Source organism: Watersipora subatra, chromosome 2 (assembly GCF_963576615.1).
Source record: "Watersipora subatra chromosome 2, tzWatSuba1.1, whole genome shotgun sequence".
Classification (NCBI taxonomy): domain Eukaryota; kingdom Metazoa; phylum Bryozoa; class Gymnolaemata; order Cheilostomatida; family Watersiporidae; genus Watersipora; species Watersipora subatra.
Genome location: NC_088709.1, coordinates 13,660,470 through 13,666,590, shown reverse-complemented (window position 1 = coordinate 13,666,590; position 6,121 = coordinate 13,660,470).

The following is a 6,121-nucleotide window of genomic DNA, read 5'->3' as shown; positions in this document are numbered from 1 at the left end:
AATGGATATGCTTACTATTTTACAAAAGTAGGGACATGTACATCCAATTTATACAAATATGGAAACATAACAACATATTTTTATTGAATTATTTTAGTAGTTGTTTTGCTCTCTGAGCTTATCCATTAAAATATTATAAAATGAACAGCATGTATAATCGTTAGTTCTATTCATATCTACAGCGTAAACAGCACATCTTCCATGTACTAGCTTCACAAACATTGTCGAAACACCGTACCACAGCTCTTTATACTCAACACCAAGTAGTTGGAGTATAAGGAGCTGTAGATATGTATCTTGGTTGCACAACCATAATGATTCAATAAAAATCAGTTTTGTAAAGTTGGTAAGTTACTCACCAAGTCGAGTCAATCGTAGTAAATTTCTATTACCAGTCTAGGCCAGTCTAACTTATCAGACTGTTCGCAAGATGTCGCAGCGGCATAATGACAAGTTTTTCAATGCGAGAAGAATGAGGAATGCACGCTTTGGCGGTAATTACGTAGGCAAAATTACTGTTTACCTTTTTCTTATTGGACTGCGTATTTAGCGTGGGTTTTGTTAATCACAACAAGTTTGAGGGCGTATTTGAGTACGTAACGTAAGTAACTATTCCATTATTTTTTTATTCAATAAACTCAGTGTCGTTTAGGAAAAGTTACGCCACCAGCGGATCCTATACAAACGCATCGAAAGTTCCATCGACCGCACCTACTATTTATATAGTATTAAAATGGACCGGTCTTTGTTTTTCAGCCAATGAAACTACTTTTGGTAGCCTTAGAGCATTTATCAAGCATCCCGCAAGACAGCTCAGGTTTTGCTCTGACTCACGCTGCAGTTATAAAGATGACAACTCCATATTCACAAGTTTTCTGCTGCATCATAGTGAATAGCTCTTATTATATGTGCTTGAATATGTTTACTTGCAATTTCACAATTTTAGGCCTCCAAACAAGCAATTTATTGTATTCGCAATGATAATTATATTTATGCATTTTGCATCATTTGCCAATGCTTTTGTTCTTAGTAGTTATAAAAATTATAAACAGGATTGTTTTATGCAAATTAATAGACAATTGCAAATTTATTACGGACAATGATTATAACTAAAAGTGCAAGAAGTATGTAGCACAATATAAAAATTGAACAGTTTTCTATAATAAAAACTGAATACTAAAAGAGCATATTATATTACATAGAAAATCCTTAGTAACGTTACAATAAAAATTATTGCCAGTAATTGCAAACAAACAAGTCGAAGGAGCTAAGCTGTACTAGTACTATAGCGAGCTACGCCATTTTGTATGCAATGGCTGACCTACACATATTTATAACATATATACATATTATAATAGCCAACAAGCATGAGTACAGTAAGAATACAGAAAGCATCGAATTTCAACCACACTTTATAAATATTCTGAGCTAGTGTTTGCTTGGCCATGCTTTTGCTACCTAGCAGCACTGACTGTAAGATGGAAGTACGTTTTTTGCATAAAATATGCAGTCTAACAATCACAAACTTTCTCACTTGTTTCTGTAATATGGCATATTCAATATTCTAGCTTCTAACATATACATGTATAACAATATTCTAACTTCTAACATATATAACAATAATCTAACAAATATTCTATTTATATCAACAATCTAACTAGAAAAATAGAGAGTTCAGATATTCATCATAGATGTGAGTAAAAGTTAGCCTTAAAACAAAAGAGCCAACCTGATTACTTTACAAGAGAAGGTAACTCATAATTTCTCTAACAATTGTGAAATTCATTAATACATAGATGTACATGCTATGATTTTTATAACCGGTACAATGGGTATAACGTGACCTTATGAGAAAATGATGAGATAAATTAATGAGGGCTAAATCACGCAGCAGAGAAGAACAAGCAGTCCCAGTAAGAGAAACGAGATAATGAAAGAACAAAGAGAATATATTGTAATGAGATTAGCACTGAGTCAGAGAGACCATCCCTGAAAACAATGCTATAAATTGTTGACTGAATTACAATGAGAAAGAGTGAGCTAATCGCTGACCAGCATTCGTGTTAAAGATGGATTTAAGGTTGTTTCGGTTGGTGAGATAGATGCTCTTGTCAGCGTTTGTGGCAAAAGAATTTGACTCAGTTCCGAACGCTCCCTAGTGAGTCACTAAGAATTAGACTCACTGGTTTCAGTAAAGAGTATAAGGAGTGTAAGGATGATCAGGATATAATGATCTTATGGATGCCTTCCATACATGTCCAGCTTACCGGTCAACTGTGTGCAATATTTGTCCTTATCTGACATCCGTTTCTCAGCAAACTACATACTGTACCAGCTGAATCCCCGGCGTAACATGGGCAATAAAAAAGATGTTGAATAGAACACTTATTTTATCAGCATATACAACATTTATTATTCAAACTTTTAAATGAAGGTGTTCGTTTATTTCTGTGTCTGCTATGAATTTAATTAAGTTCATGCTATATACGTATACATATACTAGCAAAATGCTCGGCGTTGCACGAGTTTTAAAAATCAGCTTATTCACAGTGACAGGTAATGTAGTTGCCTGCCACTCGTCATTAGCCTGGCACATTGCCAATAGCTAATTTGAGTAAGCTAGTGTTGCGAAACTTATTAATAAGAGCCGTGAGAGCAAGCTTTGGTGCCGTTGTGTCGTAACGTAATGCTATGCGTATTTTCAGCCACATAGTGACAAATACACCCACATAGTGACATATATCGCGTAGCTTGATTGGTAAGATCTTAAGGCAGCGAAGGAGAGGTTCCGAGATCAAATCTAGCATGAAACGGATATTTCATTCCTAAATTTTAATAGCTATAACTGGAAAAACTGAATTACGCACATACAGACACACACACAAACTTTGAGATTTATGTATATAGTTTTATAACATTTTGAAAAAGTCTGGGTACATATTTTTCTTCTAGTACACTGGCAGTCCCATGTGCCATTAGAGCTTGGCAAGTGTAATAAATATGTTCAGAATTATTTCATTGTATGGCGAGGTGGCCGCATGACATAGTAGTTAATGAGGTTGTCAATGAAACCGGTATTACTGAGCTCAATTCCAATGCAAAGTGGTTTTTATTCCTAATGCTAGCAAGCGCTGCAAGTTTGTGTATTTTATCGTTATAACTGGACATACGGCAGACCAACAAAACAAAAAACAAACAGTTAGATTCATATATAAGCATTATATATTAAAAAGATATATCAGATAAACTTTATTGCGTTTAGTTACCCATTCAATGGTAACAGCCCAGGACATCGTACATCTTAGATTTATCTTGCTTAATACACTATAATAGAAATGCAGTAAATTAACTATCACAAGGCATACCGTTTGGTTATCAATTTTGTTAGGTAAGAGATAAACAACACCAAACTCAACTACTGTACAGTAATACAGAGAGTATTGTAATAGCATATATAGCTATATTATATATGCTATAAACCATATATAGCTATAACAGACTATATGTATATAGTCTGTTATAGCTATATAGCATATATAGCTATAACAGGCGATATATGTTAGTGTAAATAAAGTACTTGTTCTTATTATCTATAACAGACTATATTATGTTAGTGTATTAATTACTCAAGTCGATAATCATTTGCTATATGAAAAATTTACGAAGAATTTTTAATTTAGATTCGAAAAATCTCTTCGGATTCAAGTGCATTTATTAAATGAATATTTTGGTTGAGCACCAATTTGTTCAAGTAACGAGGAAGTCAAGCGCTGAGGTTCTACTGTAATTAGATGTGTGACTGCTGAGGTTCTACTGTAATTAGATGTGTGACTGCCGAGGTTCCACTGTGATTAGATGTGTGACTGCTGAGGTTCTACTGTAATTAGATGTGTGACTGCCGAGGTTCTACTGTAGTTAGATATGTGACTGCCGAGGTTCTACTGTAATTAGATGTGTGACTGCCGTGGTTCTACTGTAATTAGATGTGTGACTGCCGAGGTTCCACTGTAATTAGATGTGTGACTGCCGAGGTTCCACTGTAATTAGATGTGTGACTGCCGAGGTTCCACTGTAATTAGATGTGTGACTGTCGAGGTTTCACTGTAATTAGATGTGTGACTGCTGAGGTTCCACTGTAATTAGATGCGTGACTGCCGAGGTTCCACTGTAATTAGATGCGTGACTGCCGAGGTTCCACTGTAATTAGATGTGTGACTGCTGAGGTTCCACTGTAATTATATGTGTGACTGCCGAGGTTCCACTGCAATTAGATATGTGACTGCCGAGGTTCTACTGTAATTAGATGTGTGACTGCTGAGGTTCCACTGTAATTAGATGTGTGACTGCCGAGGTTCCACTGCAATTAGATGTGTGACTGCTGAGGTTCCACTGTAATTAGATGTGTGACTGCCGAGGTTCTACTGTAATTAGATGTGCGACTGCCGAGGTTCCACTGTAATTAGATATGTGACTGCCGAGGTTCTACTGTAATTAGATGTGTGACTGCCAAGGTTTTGCTGTAATTAGATGTGTGACTGCCGAGGTTCCACTGTAATTAGATGTGTGACTGCTGAGGTTCCACTGTAATTAAATGTGTGACTGCCGAGGTTCTACTGTAATTAGATGTGTGACTGCCGAGGTTTCACTGTAATTAGATGTGTGGCTGCTGAGGTTCCACTGTAATTAGATGCGTGACTGCTGAGGTTCCACTGTAATTAAATGCGTGACTGCCGAGGTTCTACTGTAATTAGATGAGTGACTTTTGAGGTTCCACTGTAATTAGATGTGTGACTGCCGAGGTTCCACTGCAATTAGATGTGTGACTGCTGAGGTTCCACTGTAATTAGATATGTGACTGCCGAGGTTCTACTGTAATTAGATGTTGACTGCCGAGGTTTTGCTGTAATTAGATGTGTGACTGCCGAGGTTCCACTGTAATTAGATGTGTGACTGCCGAGGTTCCACTGTAATTAGATGTGTGACTGCCGAGGTTCCACTGTAATTAGATGTGTGACTGCCGAGGTTCCACTGTAATTAGATGTGTAACGAGGAAGTCAAGCGCCGAGGTTCCACTGTAATTAAATGTGTGACATGAAAAGGGAAAGAGTTCTAGCAATTATTAAGCTGAAGTAGTTTATATGTACTAAAAACTACAAGAAATTGCTAAAAACATTACATATAGACAGCTGTACAGCTACATGCAAGATATGTAAAAAGAAGAGTCGTCTAGATATGGTAGACCAGATGACATATGATCGCCAGTTATTAGATGTCAGAAATGAGGTGCAAGAACAGAGATAGTTTGCTGCAAGAAAAAATGACAATGGACTAACTAGCACCAATGCATCATCCACACTTCTCTTCACTGCTTGTTGATACCGTTCAATTTCATGAGCATTACTGACTTATTAAATGTATTCTCGGCAAGTGGCTTATCAAATTTATGTCTTTTATTTGTCACTTAGTAACTTGCTTTAAATTACTCTATACAAGTGCACATGTCTCCAGTCATCGATGTTTCTTCGCCACTAGACTCAGGCATGTCCAGCTAAGATAACAGAGCTAATGTTGGTGCAACGATATTCTTAAAACAAACACAGCCTCTGGTTGCAGTAAGCTAAGCAGATGTCATACTCCATCTTCGAGGGATTGCTCCCAAAGTAACTTGCATCAATTTGCTTTGTGACACAGCATTCTATAGAAGAGTGAAAATATAATTGTTTTGAGATTTACATCCTCACCGTTGAATAGCTAGTTAGTTTTATTGAAATTCTGTTCAAATCACAGACACACATCACAGTGAATTAGTACGCTAGAAATAATAAAATACGAAATAATAAGAAAATCAGTAGCCGCGACTATTTAACATTTTGCTTTAGAAGCACATGGAATAAAAATGTTGAACATCCCAAGACACCTTGTATATGAACATGTTGTACAGGATTGGAAATCACACTGACAGATGCTTCTTATGAATTATATGCTCAAGTGTCAGCTCTTCAATTTGGAACTGCGTATTTTTGCTATACAAGGATTATATTTGAACATATAAAGGTTCTTTCAAGTTTGGTTCCAAAACACAAAACAGACAGACAAACAGTCAGGGAGTCAAGCTGAGTTA